A 13,801-nucleotide genomic window follows, 5' to 3' on the forward strand; every position below is an offset into this window, starting at 1 on the left:
GCAGAGAAGATTGAAGCTCCATCAGACAGTCGCCTACCCTGGTGTATTTGAAACCGGGGAACATGTATCCCAAACCCTGTTCTCCCACTGCCTGGGTCTCTTGAAGATCCGCAAGTATGGACCCCATACCCACTGCATATGCGCCTCAACCACCACAGAAGGCTTTCCGCAGTCCTCAGCCCTTATTTCACCAAGAATGGTCATGTCAACACCAGGCTCTGGCAACAGCCACCGAGGAACACATGGCCAGCAGACAGGGGCCCCCACTTCCAGACCTCCCATTCCTAATTCCTCCTCCCATTCCTAATTCCTCCCCCCATTCCTGCACTTGGGTCACATAGCTTGGCCTACCTCTTCTCACTCCAGTTCCCTCACCTCCCCATGCCTCTCCCAACAGACACCTTGTGGGGTGAGTTGAGTCATGCAGTAGCACATGGCCCGGTTAGCTCCTCCCAGCCTCAATGGAACCTCCCCCATTTCAACCAACAACACAGGTATAGGGGGATTAGACACTTGTGTATTGCGCTCTTATAGGCCAGAGTGTGAATTGCACATTGTAACACAAAAAAAGGAGAAAGGGGGAAAAAATGAATCGCACCAGCATCAAACCCTACAGATATACACCACTATACCCCCACAAAAACACAGGCCCTATCCCAATACTTTAGCCCTACCAGATCCTACTCCAAGCCAAGAGCCTTGGAGGACGGAACCCCTTCTCTTAAAACCCCCTGTAGCTCCTCTGGACTCAAATCTCTTACACCCAAAAATGTCTCTGCTGCTGTCACTCCCACATCTATTTTCTGGGATCTACGCTCCATCAGTGCAGTACAATTAATAAGCATAGAAATAAACACAAGAAATCCTACCTTATGCATTCTCTCTGGATCTCTCTCTTCAGGCCTACTCACTGGGGGGATCCCAGTCGACTAACTCACCCTTGGGCTTAACTATCTTTAGCGCCTATTGGCGATAGTTTATTCTGGGAAGGGGAGTTTTGTTAAGCGCCCCCAATGCATTCATTCTGAATGTTAAAATTCATCGCTTGAGGTACGGATTTGGAAACATAAGGAACGTATCTTTAATGTCAGCGAGTAATAATAATACACATTTTAAATGACTACACCTTTATAGGGTTAGGGTTCCCACACCTCCATGTTTCCATATTACAGCGCTTGGAAGATGGAGTGGAAGACAGAGGCGTACCGTGCAAATTAGCTACAGTGGGGAGAACAAGTATTTGATACACTGCCGATTTTGCAGGGTTTCCTACTTAAAAGCATCCAGATGGTCATTGGCAAACTTCAGACGGGCCTGGACATGCGCTGGCTTGAGCAGGGGGACCTTGCTGCGCTGCAGGATTTTAATCCATGACGGCGTAGTGCAGGGTTTTCAATTCTGGTCCTGGAGGGCCGAAACACCTCCTGTTTTTCATCCTCTCCTAATCAGGGGCTAATTCAGACCTGGGACACCAGGTGAGTGCAATTAACTACCAGGTAGAAATAAAAAACAGAAGTGTTTCGGCCCTCCAGGACCGGAATTGAAGAACCCTGGCGTAGTGTGTTACTAATGGTTTTCTTTGAGACTGTGGTCCCAGCTCTCTTCAGGTCATTGACCAGGTCCTGCCGCGTAGTTTGGGCTGATCCCTCACCTTCCTCATGATCATTGATGCCCCACGAGGTGAGATCTTGCATGGAGCCCCAGACCGAGGGTGATTGGACCGTCATCTTGAACTTCTTCCATTTTCTAATAATTGCGCCAACAGTTGTTGCCTTCTCACCAAGCTGCTTGCCTATGTCCTGTAGCCCATCCCAGCCTTGTGCAGGTCTACAATTGTATCCCCTGATGTCCTTACACAGCTCTCTGGTCTTGGCCATTGTGGAGAGGTTGGAGTCTGTTTGATTGAGTGTGTGGACAGGTGTCTTTTATACAGGTAACGAGTTCAAACAGGTGCAGTTAATACAGGTAATGAGTGGAGAACAGGAGGGCTTCTTAAAGAAAAACTAACAGGTCTGTGAGAGCCGGAATTCTTACTGGTTGGTAGGTGATCAAATACTTATGTCATGCAATAAAATGCAAATTAATTACTTAAAAATCATACAATGTGATTTTCTGGATTTTTGTTTTAGATTCCGTCTCTCACAGTTGATGTGTACCTATGATAAAAATGACAGACCTCTACATGCTTTGTAAGTAGGAAAACCTGCAAAATCGGCAGTGTATCAAATACTTGTTATCCCCACTGTATATGCCTCTCCGAACACCTGTGTGTAAAATTAAGACGGACTCCACAAACGTGTTGTCACTGCAGCTGTGTTAAAACCGGTTAAAACAGTATACATACAGTAAGTGTATATTTAGCATTTGTGCAATTATTTTGATGTGATATGCAGTGTTGGGGAGTAGTGAACTACATGTAGTTCAACTAGTAATTTAATTACATTTTGCAGTAGCTTGGTGGTAGTTGAACTAAATTAAAATCTTGGTAGTGTTTTCAGTAGTTAATTACATTTTTTTGCAAAAAGAAAATATGGGTTAAGTAGGCAAGCATTTCCTTTTGTTTTTCGGCATCAGGCCTGCCTAATTCTCACTTAAAACATATTTAGAGTGTTTAATAGGCTAAACTACACATTCTGTTAACGTCTGACTCCAGAATGATCTGTTCTTGCAATTTGTAGTCTGACATTTCCGATTTAGATCTGATAATTTATCACAAAGTAGTTTGGATGTAGTGAACTACTTTTTTCAAAGTAACTTTAGGGAGTGAACGTTATTCATAATAAGGGTTACATGGAGAAAATCGGACTACTCTGAAATGAAAATGTATAGCCCTCCCTTCAGCAAAATATATTTGACCTAAACCCTACCTGAATGCTTGGAGAGGGAAAAAAACGTTGACCCTCCCCTATATCCAAAATAATAAGTGGATAGCACATACCATGACTACCGTTTACCCTCACTTCTTGGACAGACCAGAGCCTTAGATATGCAGTTTTAGAAACGGTTTTTCGTCCTGTAAGCATTACACGGCAACGCAGGAATTGTGATAGCGCAAAGGGCTGCGGGCCAGAAGGTTGTGGGCTCACAGACCACCGTGGACAAGAGTAGGGGTTGCAAAGATCTCCTTTATAGTAAAAGCATTGCATGAATCTATCATCATATTTGCAGTTCAAAGAATTGTTTTAAATGTCATGCAATTCTATGTCCTTTTACATATTAGCAGAATATTTTTTAATACCAAACAAATTACTGAAATTACAGGCTAAGAATGGACAGAGAGATAGACCTATGTGTTCATCTTATCATATTTTTCCAATGCCAAATCAGTGTGTCTTGTTTGCAACAAAACTGTCCCTGTTTGCAAATAATTTAATCTGGGACGTCATTAGGAATCTGAGCATGGTACTTTCAAAAGTTAGGCCTATACCTTTCCACCCCAAACAGAGTAGGCCTACCAACACAGAAAATGTTCTGTTCTAATCTTCTGTTGTACAGAAAGTTAATATTAACAAATCGATAGTGACAGAATTAGATTACTTCCCAAGCAAAGTAAATTTTTGTCTCCTCGGCTACATTTTGTTGTTACAGCCTGAATTTAAAATGTAGTAAATTGAGATTTGTGTCACTGATCTACACATAATACCCCATAATGTCAATTGTTAGAACATTCTTTAAATTAATAGCTGAAATGTCTTGAGTCAATATGTATTCAACCCCTTTGTTATGGCAAGTCTAAATAAGTTCAGGAGTGAAAATGTGCTTAACAAATCGCATAATAACTTGCATGGACTCATTCTGTGTTCATTAAGTGGTTAACATGATTTTTGAATGACTACCCCACACAGAATTATCTGTAAGGTCCCTCAATCGAGTAGTGAATTTCAAGCACAGATTCAACCACAAAGACCAGGGAGGGTTTTTCAATGCCTTGCAAAGAAGGACACCGATTGGTAGAATAAAATAAAAAATAAAAAGCAGATGCTGAATATCCTTTTGAGCACGGTGAAGTTATTAATTATAATTTGGATGGTGCATCAATACACCCAGTCACTACAAAGATACAGGCGTCCTTCCTAACTCAGTTGCCGGAGAGGAAAGAAACTGCTCTGGGATTTAATGGTTGTGATATGAGAAAACTGAGGATGGATCAACAACATTGTATTTCAAGCCTCAAGGCAATGGAGACCGGGATTGTGTATGTGTGCCATACAGAGGGTGAAGGGGCAAGGCAAAATATGTAAGTGCCTTTAAACGGGGTATGGTAGTAGGTGCCAGGCGCACCGGTTTGTGTCAAGAACTGCAATGCTGATGGGTATCAAGAATGGTCCACCACAAAGGACATCCAGCGAACTTGACACAACTGTGGGAAGCATTGGAGTCAACATAGGCCAGCATCACTGTGGAATGCTATCGATATCTTGTAGAGTCTATGTCCCGACGAATTGAGTCTGTGCTGAGGGCAAAAAGGGGGGGTACAACTCAATATTAAGGTGTTCTTAATGTTTCATACAAATCAAATCAAATTTTATTTGCCACATGCACTGAATGCAACAAGTGTAGACCTTACAGTGAAATGCTTACTTACAAGCCCTTAACCAACAATGCAGTTTTAAGAAAGACAGTGTTAAGTAAAAAATAGATAATAAAAAATAAGAATAATTAAAGAGCAGCAGTAAAATAAAATAAAAGTAGGCAGGCTACATACGGGGGTACCGGTACAGAGTCAATGTGCGGGGCACTGGTTAGTCGAGGTAATTGAGGTAATATGTATATGTGGGTAGAGTTAAAGTGATTATGCATAGATAATAAACAGAGTAGCAGCAGCGTAAAAGAGGGGGTGGGGTGGACAATGCAAATAGTCCGGGTAGCCATTTGATTAGCTGTTCAGGAGTCTTATGGCTTGGGGGGTAGAAGCTGTTAAGAAGCCTTTTGGATCTAGACTTGGCGCTCCGGTACCGCTTGCCATGTGGCAGCAGAGAGAACAGTCTATGACTAGGGTGGCTGGAGTCTTTGACAATTTATAGGGTCTTCCTCTGACACCGCCTGGTAATTTGTAAGTCGCTCTGGATAAGAGCGTCTGCTAAATGACGTAAATGTAATGTATAGAGGTCCTGGATGGCAGGAAGCTTGGCCCCAGTGATGTACTGGGCCGTACGCACTACCCTCTGTAGTGCCTTGCGGTCGGAGGCCGAGCAGTTGCCATACCAGGCAGTAATGCAACCAGTCAGGATGCTCTCGATGGTGCAGCTGTATAACTTTTTGAGGATCTGAGGACCCATGCCAAATATTTTCAGTCTCCTGAGGTGGAATAGGCTTTGTCGTGCCCTCTTCACGACTGTCTTGGTGTGTTTGGACCATGATAGTTTGTTGGTGATGTAGACACCAAGGAACTTCAAGCTTTCAACCTGTTCCACTACAGCCTCATCGATGAGAATGGGGGTGTGCTCAGTCCACTTTTTTTTCCTGTAGTCCACAATCATCTCCTTTGTCTTGATCACGTTGAGGAAGAGGTTGTTATCCTGGCACCACATGGCCAGGTCTCTGACCTCCTCCCTATAGGCTGTCTCATCATTGTCGGTGATCAGGCCTACCACTGTTGCGTTGTCGGAAAACTTAATGATGGTGTTGGAGTCAGGCCTGGCCATGCAGTCAAGGGTGAACAGGGAGTACAGGAGGGGCTGAGCACGCACCCCTGAGGGGCCCCCGTGTTGAGCATCAGCATGGCAGATGTGTTGTTACCTACCCTTACCACCTGGGGGTGGCCCGTCAGGAAGTCCAGGATCCAGTTGCAGAGGGAGATGTTTAGTCCCAGGGTCCTTAGCTTAGTGATGAGCTTTGAGAGCACTATGGTATTGAACGCTGAGCTGTAGTCAATGATTAGCATTCTCACGTAGTGTATATCACACAATGCCTGGATGCAATATTCAAAACTGAAATCTGTTACAGTCGTTATTCCAAATGAAACTGTGGATATTTTCCGCTGACAACAATATTAGTTTAACTTTGTCTTTAATGCAGGGTTTGATCTAAACATCAGAAGCTATCGAGTGGAATGGTTCCTTTCTATGTTATAGAGTGGAATGGTTTTTCTGCAGGTGTATACTGAGGTAGCTCCTCTCTGAGAAACTCTTTCCGCAGTGTGTACAGGCAAACGGCTTTTCTCCCGTGTGGACCTTCAGGTGCATTTTCAGGTTGCCAGCCAGGGCGAAGCGCATGTGACACTGGGTACAGCTGAAGGGTTTCTCCCCTGTGTGGACCCTCTGGTGCCTCTTCAGGTCACCAGCCTGGGAGAACCTCTTCTCACACTGGGGGCAGCTGAAGGGTTTCTCCCCTGTGTGGACCCTCTGGTGTCTCTTCAGGTTGCCAGCCAGGGCGAAGCGCATGTGACACTGGGGGGCAGCTGAAGGGTTTCACCCCTGTGTGGACCCTCTGGTGGAGCTCCACCTTCTGGGGGGCAGCTGAAGCCTTTGTTGCAGAACATGCAGAGGAACCGTTTCTCTTTACTATTACCTGATGTGGCTCCCCCTCCCTGAGCCTGGGCTCTAGCCCTGTCGTTTGAGTTCAATACCTGATCGAAAAAGACACTGCCATGTGAATCGGAAGGTGCCATCGACGTGGACACTGAGTCGCGATCCCTGAACGCGTGTAAAGGGGAATGGGTGGCGACATTTAGATTCGTCTTTAAGCTTCCCCTGTAATCTAAGAAATCTCTGCCTTGTGAGTGTCCTTCTCCTAAGTGAGTCTCGTCTACATTCCATGTCAGAGGAGTGTCGTCCTCCACTTTCACAGTCAACTCATCTACCACTATAACCTCCCCTTTCTTATCTAGGCACCCTTCAGAGTATACACTACTACTGTACTGGTTCCAATCCGCTCTAGACAGATCAGTCTGTGTCTCTAAACCTAAGGGCATGTTGTCAGGGTCAATCTCTGTTGTGTAAGAACAAGACGGATCATTGCCAGTCTCTATAGTGTCACCTGAGTCCCGATGGGAATGAACCGTCCTCGGTCTCGGGTTACCGTGAAGTAAATACTCTGAGCCGGAAGCAAGTGGACAGCCCAGTCTCTCTGGGTCTGACCTGTGGTCAGATCCTGTGTGTAAAAGCCTTTGTTTTAAAACTAAAGTCTCTGTGTCCATCTCTGACTTGAGGGCGGCGTTGGCGTTCCCACTGACCTCCGTGATGCTGCATCGCGTCCCTGGGCTGGGGCACGGCGGTGGATAGGTGATCCGTAGCTGCAGGGGTCACCAGTACAGCCGTGCTCCAGTCTGGATGTCTCTGCTGTGTCGTGGGTGCTCTCCTTCAGTCCTCTCCTGCTTGACCAGAGACGATCTTCCAGGACCTGCAGCCTCTACATCTGCAGACTGACACAAGAAGAGAGAGGGTTATTACCGGTACATGAGTTGTATTGGATAACAATGTCGTAGAGAAGTCTCACAAGCTCCCCTATGGCAGATAAATGAGGATTTACATGCAAGCAAGTGAATACCTAAGGGTAGCCTTTCTGAAATAAACAGCCACATTTGATATACAAAGTACCTAATAATTTTTAATGCAACACTATTCCACTAACCTCTATCATGATAACGTGCTGGGTTGAGGTTCCACTCCCTCATCAACAGTGATTGGTTGGTCATCTCTCCATGTATTGTGTGCCGCTGTCTTCACAAAGCTCCTGTGTCCTCCAGTGAGATGTCCTTCACCTGAGAGAGTGATTGGGGTAAAAGAGGTGGTTAAGTTAGCTACTGTCAATGCTCAACGGTATATTGTACCCTAGAATTGGCAAGGATGTAAGGTAACACTTCTCATAACTTCATGATATACTAATTATTAATTGATGTATTATTATCCATGCATCACATTGTTTTCATTGAGTAAATAATAGGAAATGCAGTAAATGAAGAATCTTGTTAGAATATGATATTGTGTCTTTGCACATGATAGTATGCAATAATTCCCCTGATTAGCTATCTAAAAACTGACCAAGAACCAATTCTGTGTCACACATCTGAACACGTGCAGAGGTGAACGGGGCGACAGGCACTGCACTGTTACATGAACGGCGACAGGCCGCGCAGCCTCGGCCTTCTGCAAAATGTACCTCTTGCTATTCCTCTGTATCTGTCGAGGATCTTGATACTGCTGGGACGACTGGCGAGGACGCGCTCTCGCAATGTCCTCTCTGCGCGCTCCCGTGCCACCTTAACTTCCAGTAGTTTCCTCCGCAATGTCCTGTTTTCTTTCTGGCTTTGAGTTATTTCCAAACGAAACACTGCATAGTCGTCGTCTACGAGTTTACAGATCTCTGCCACGGCTGCATTCGCTAGCACCTCCATGATGGAGGCTATTTGAGTGTGAAAAACCATACAGTTAGAGTTAGCCATTGTTAGCAGCTAGACAACTAGCGTTTCCTAGATAACATCTATCAACCAAGTCCTGTCTCCAACGCGAATGAAACACTACATGCGGTAAGTATGTGATGCTTTGCAGTTCAATTAGTCATATTTTGAGTTCCAAGGTGTTAATATACGTTTAAATAATAACAATAAAAAGGCTAACGTGTTAATTATTCTTGGTCACTGTTCAAATCCGTTAATTTCTTCGTGTGCGTTTCCCGCAGACTAGATACTGTGTTGCGGTATTGCTGCCTTCCACAGGTTGGAGTGTGAATTGCACATTTTGTCACAAATAAAAAAATGGGAAAAGGTAATGGGGGAAAAAATTATCACCACCATCTAACCCTACAGATTTGAGGTCTTCTCGTATCCCAAAATTGAGATCTGAACCGAATTGGATCTGTGAAATTCCCATCCGACACCTACAGGACCCGGTCATTTAAAAAATATATCAATACCGATCCGAGGTGGATCGACCCAAAATATGTCAGAGATGAGGGTGAACCGGATCCAAATTGGGTCTGGTCTGTATCGGATCCAAAATAATATTTTTTTGGTGACTTTTCTGGCAGGGAATTTTGCCATCGATCATGACTCTCAGTTCCATTACATTACACATAGACTAAGTCATTGGACTAAGGCTTCTTCTGTATGGGGAAGTTTTTTAAGATCCCTGACACCCAATCTGAACATAAACGCGGTACGGTTTTGGAAGCATAAGGACCTTATCTTTCATATCAGTGAGAATGAAAAACTGAAGGTTAAATTGATACACACCTTTTTTGATAGGGTTAGTGTTCCCACATGGCCATATCTCCATATTACAGCGCTTGTTTACGGAAGACAAGAGGCGGCCATCTGTGCTTATTAGCGATCTAGCGTGCTCCCAAGACCTGTGTGTAAACGTAATTCAGGAAGTGTAGTTTCCTCAGATGGAGGCGCCCATAGCTGTATGGATCTGTAACTGCTACAGTAAGTGTATCTTTTTTATTTGAAGGATTCTTTCTTGCTGGTGAAAGATAAGGGCCATATTTTTCGAAAGCCATATCACAAGCGATGATTATTGAGGTTTCTAAACGTTAAAACACAGCGTCAGGATTTTCACATGAGGTATTCCATGGCTGAAAACTGTAGGGAGAAGACAGAATGCGATAATTGTGTTGTGGTCTACACTACAGCTTAGTATTTTCAAAAATGACATCCCTAATTTAAAATGTCAACACAAGAAGGGAAGGGGTTTGTGGCGAAGACGCAATAGGCATGTCTCTCTCCAGAACGCCTCTCCGTCTCCCACTAATTTGTGCGCATTCATTGTTTCATTGTGTGAATTGTTTGCCCTTTGTTTGTTAATGTTAAATTTTGTTGTGTATTTTGCTTGAGTACCTGGCCTATAAAACACCAGTATCAACCTAAAGGCACAAAGTTTGTCACTCTTCATCAGTTTAGTATTTTTACAGACACCATCACCATATCATCTACTCTGCCTCATAATAATAATACATTATATTTGGCGGACGCCTTTCAGGGTACTCAAGGACATCTTACACTAAAAGTAGGCCTACATAAAATCAAGTGCATCAATCAAAGTACAATTTAAATCAAAGGACCAGACGAAACAGGTCAGATAAAAAGAGGAGGGAGGGGTTGGGTAGAGGATACAGACCCAGTTTAGGGTAAGGGTGGGGGTTGGGGGGAGACACATAGGGATACACAGTGTGGCGTACCACGGACAAGCCACCAGGGGGAGACTCGTCGAGGCCTGGTGACAGACGGAGTCTACATCACACGGCGGTGGGTCCCTCTGCTGGACGTGCCATGTCTTGACGGGTCCTCCGGCCAGGACTAATTGGGGCTGGTGCGTAATCAAGGGGCTGATTGCTCACTAGCCGTAAGGGGCCCATAAAGCTGCCAGGAGAGCGGAACAGGAGAGAGGTTGGAGGTAGTGAGAGGTTGCTACCGGATAGATGTCCTCACGGTCTGCTAGAACCGAGGGGCTCGGTGTTCTACCCCAGAGGAGACAGCGTTCCCCGGAGCCCAGAAGACGGTAACCCGGAAGAGGTCTCCTGGAGGTGACCTGTTTTCTTTACTTTGTTTTAAATAAACACCCTTGAAACTGAGGTATCACACTTGTGTCTGATCTGTGTAAACGTTTAGATCAAACCCCCTGGTCTGCCACAATAGGTATACTGAGATGGCACAGAAGGGGGGGGGGGGTAAGACAGAGTCAATCATAGACCATAGGTTATAGGCATCCTTAAAGAGATGTGTTTTAAATATGTTTTTGAATGAGAATGTTGTATGTGTCTGCATGTTCTATGTGTGGGGGGAGTGCATTCTAGAGCCTGGGTGCACAGCAGCTGAAGGCCCGGGCACCCATGGTGGAGAGGCGAAATGGGGGTGACGAGACCAGTGGAGGAAGCGGGAGGGGGGCATAGGCTGGGAAAAGGTCAGAGAGGTAGGTGGGTGCCAGGTTGTGGAGGGCTTTGTAGGTGAGAAGGAGTGTCTTAAAGTTAATACAGGATTGCACAGGGAGCCAGTGTTGATTGGTGGGATGTGTTCGGTTGATCTGGTGCAGGTGAGGATTCTGGCAGCAGAGTTCTGGACCAGTTGAAGTCTGTTGGTGAGTTTGGGAGGGAGAGTGTTGCAATAGTCCAAACGGGTAGTGACGAGGGCATGGATGAGTGTTTCGGTGCTGGATTGCGACAGTGAGGGACGGAGCCTGGAGATATTGCAGAGGTGAAGAAAGAATGCTGTCCTGGTGATGGTTTTTATGTGGGGTTGAATGAGAGGGAACTGTCCAGGGTGACACTAAAGCTTTTAATTTGTGTTGACAGAGGACCAGAAAACCATCTATGCTGAGGTTGTGCTGTTTGGAGAGAGTGGATTTGTAGCCGGTGAGCATGACCTCTGTCTTGTTGCTGGTAAGTTTGAGGGGGTTCATGCTCATCCAGCTCCAGATGTCTTAAAGGCAGCTGATGAGGGAGGTGGTAGGGAGGGGAGTGGTGGGTTTGGTGGAGAGGTAGAGCTGGGTGTTATCAGCATAGCAGTGGAAGTGAACTTGATCTGTGATATTTCAGTTGCACAAACTGTTGACGGTCAGTGAGTTAGGAGGAAAACTAGGAGAGTGCAACACCCATGACACCAACACCAGCCAGTCATTCCATGAAGAGTGGATGGGAGATAGTATCGAAGGCTGCACTCCGGTGGAGGAGGATGAGGATGGATAGCAGTCCTGAGTCAGCTGCACAAAGGAGGTTGTTGGTGATTTTGACCAGGGCTGTTTCAGTGCTGTGTTTGGAGCGGAAACCGGACTGGAATGGTTCGAAGGTTATTGGAGTTGAGATGGTGTTGCAGCTGAGTGGCCACAACCCGCTCCAGTATTTTGGAAGGGAAGGTTTGAGATGGGACGGAAGCTGTTCAGGTCAGGATGGGGAAACGGCAGCAATCTTGAGAGTGGAGGGTACGATGCCAGTGGTGAGGGGAGCTATGAAAGGCAGGCAGGCTTTGACAAGGTTGGTGGGCAGGGGGTCAAGTTGGCAGGTGGATGATTTGGATTTGCGGATAAACTCAATGATGCAGTTCACAGTAGCGAGGGTGAGGTCAGAGATGCAGGTGGTGTAGGCTGGGCCTTCAGAGGTGTTCATCAAGGAGATGTTGTCGTCAGGAGTACTGGGCATTGTAAGTAGATGTCGGTGGATGTAGTGGATTTTGGCGTGGAAGAAGTTCAGGAACTTGTTGCACTGTTCAGGGGAGGGGTCTGCAGGGAAGTTGTCAGGAGGCTGAAGTAGGCGGTTCACTGTGTAGAAGAGGACTTGTGGGTTGTTTTTACCAGAGTTGATAATGTCGGAGCAGTAAGATGTTCTTGCAGCTGAGAGGGTGTTCTTCTGTTTTTAACAGGTATTTGTATTAATTATGGATCCCCATTAGCTGCTGCCAAGGCAGCATCTACTCTTCCTGGGGTCTGCCAAAATTAAGGCAGTTATACCATTTAAAAAACATTACAATCAATCAATCAAATGTACTTATGATGTCACAGTGCTGTACAGAAACCCAGCCTAAAACCCAAAATAGCAAGCAATGCAGATGTAGAAACGGTGGCTAGGAAAAACTCCCTAGAAAGGCAGAAACCTAGGAAGAAACCTAGAGAGGAACCAGGCTCTGAGGGGTGGCCAGTCCCCTTCTGGCTGTGCCGGCTGGAGATTATAACAGTACTTGGCCATTAAGGCCAGATTTTTCTCCAAGATGTTCAAACGTTCATAGATGACCAGCAGGGTCAAATAATAATCATAGTGTTTGTAAAGGTTGCAACAGGTCAGTACATCAGGAGTAAATGTCACTTGGCTTTTCATCACCGGGCATTTAGAGGTTGAAATAGCAGGTGCGGTAGAGAGAGAGAGTTGAAAACAGGTCAGGGTTCCATAGCCGCAGGCAGAAGAGTGGAAACTGGAGCAGCAGCACGACCAGGTGGACTGGGGACAGCAAGGAATCATCAGGCCAGGTAGTCCTGAGGCATGGTCCTAGGGCTCAGGTCCTCCGGGAGGGAGAGAGAGAATTAGAGGGAGCATACTTACATTCACACAGGACACCGGATAAGACAGGAGAATAACACCAGATATAACAGACTAGCCCCCAGCACATAAACTATTGCAGCATAGATACTGGAGGCTGAGACAGGGGGGTCGGGAGACACTGTGGCCCCGTCCGACGATACCCCCAGACAGGGCCAATCAGGCAGGATATAACCCCACCCACTTTGCCAAAGCACAGCCCCCACACCACCAGAGGGATATCAACAGACCACCAACCTACTACCCTGAGACAAGGCAGAGTATACCCCACTAAGATCTCCTCCACTGCACGAGCCAGAGGGGGCGCACAAACCGGACAGGAAGATCACGTCAGTGACTCAACCCACTCAAGCGATGCACCCCTCCTAGGGACGGCATGGAAAGCACCAGTAAGCCAGTGACTCCGCCCCGTAATAGGGTCAGAGGCAGAGATTCCCAATGGAGAGAATTCACCCATAACAGAATTACAGAATTCACAACACACTAAGTGTGTGCCCTAAGGCCCATACGCCACAACCACATATCTACAACACAAAATCCATGTGTACGTGTGTGTATAGTGCGTATGTTATCGGTGTGTATGCATGTGTCTGTGCCTATGTTTGGGTTGCTTCATAGTCCCCGCTGTTCCATAAGGTGTATTTTTATCTGTTTTTTAAATCTGATTCTACTGCTTGCATCAGTTACCTGATGTGGAATAGAGTTCCATGTAGTTATGGCTCTATGTAGTACTATGCGCCTCCCATAGTCTGTTCTTGACTTGGACTGTGAAGAGACCTCTGGTGGCATGTCTTGTGGGGTATGCATGGGTGTCTGAGCTGTGTGCTAGTCGTTTTAA

The 13,801-nt window shown here is 45.9% G+C and overlaps 1 pseudogene; it reads right to left on the reverse strand.

Annotated features, from left to right (window-relative positions):
• Positions 1-5,822: 5,822 nt before the first annotated feature.
• Positions 5,823-7,139, reverse strand: LOC123481554 (annotated as a pseudogene).
• Positions 7,140-13,801: the final 6,662 nt, after the last annotated feature.

This window comes from Coregonus clupeaformis, chromosome 21 (genome assembly GCF_020615455.1).
Source record: "Coregonus clupeaformis isolate EN_2021a chromosome 21, ASM2061545v1, whole genome shotgun sequence".
Lineage (NCBI taxonomy): Eukaryota > Metazoa > Chordata > Actinopteri > Salmoniformes > Salmonidae > Coregonus > Coregonus clupeaformis.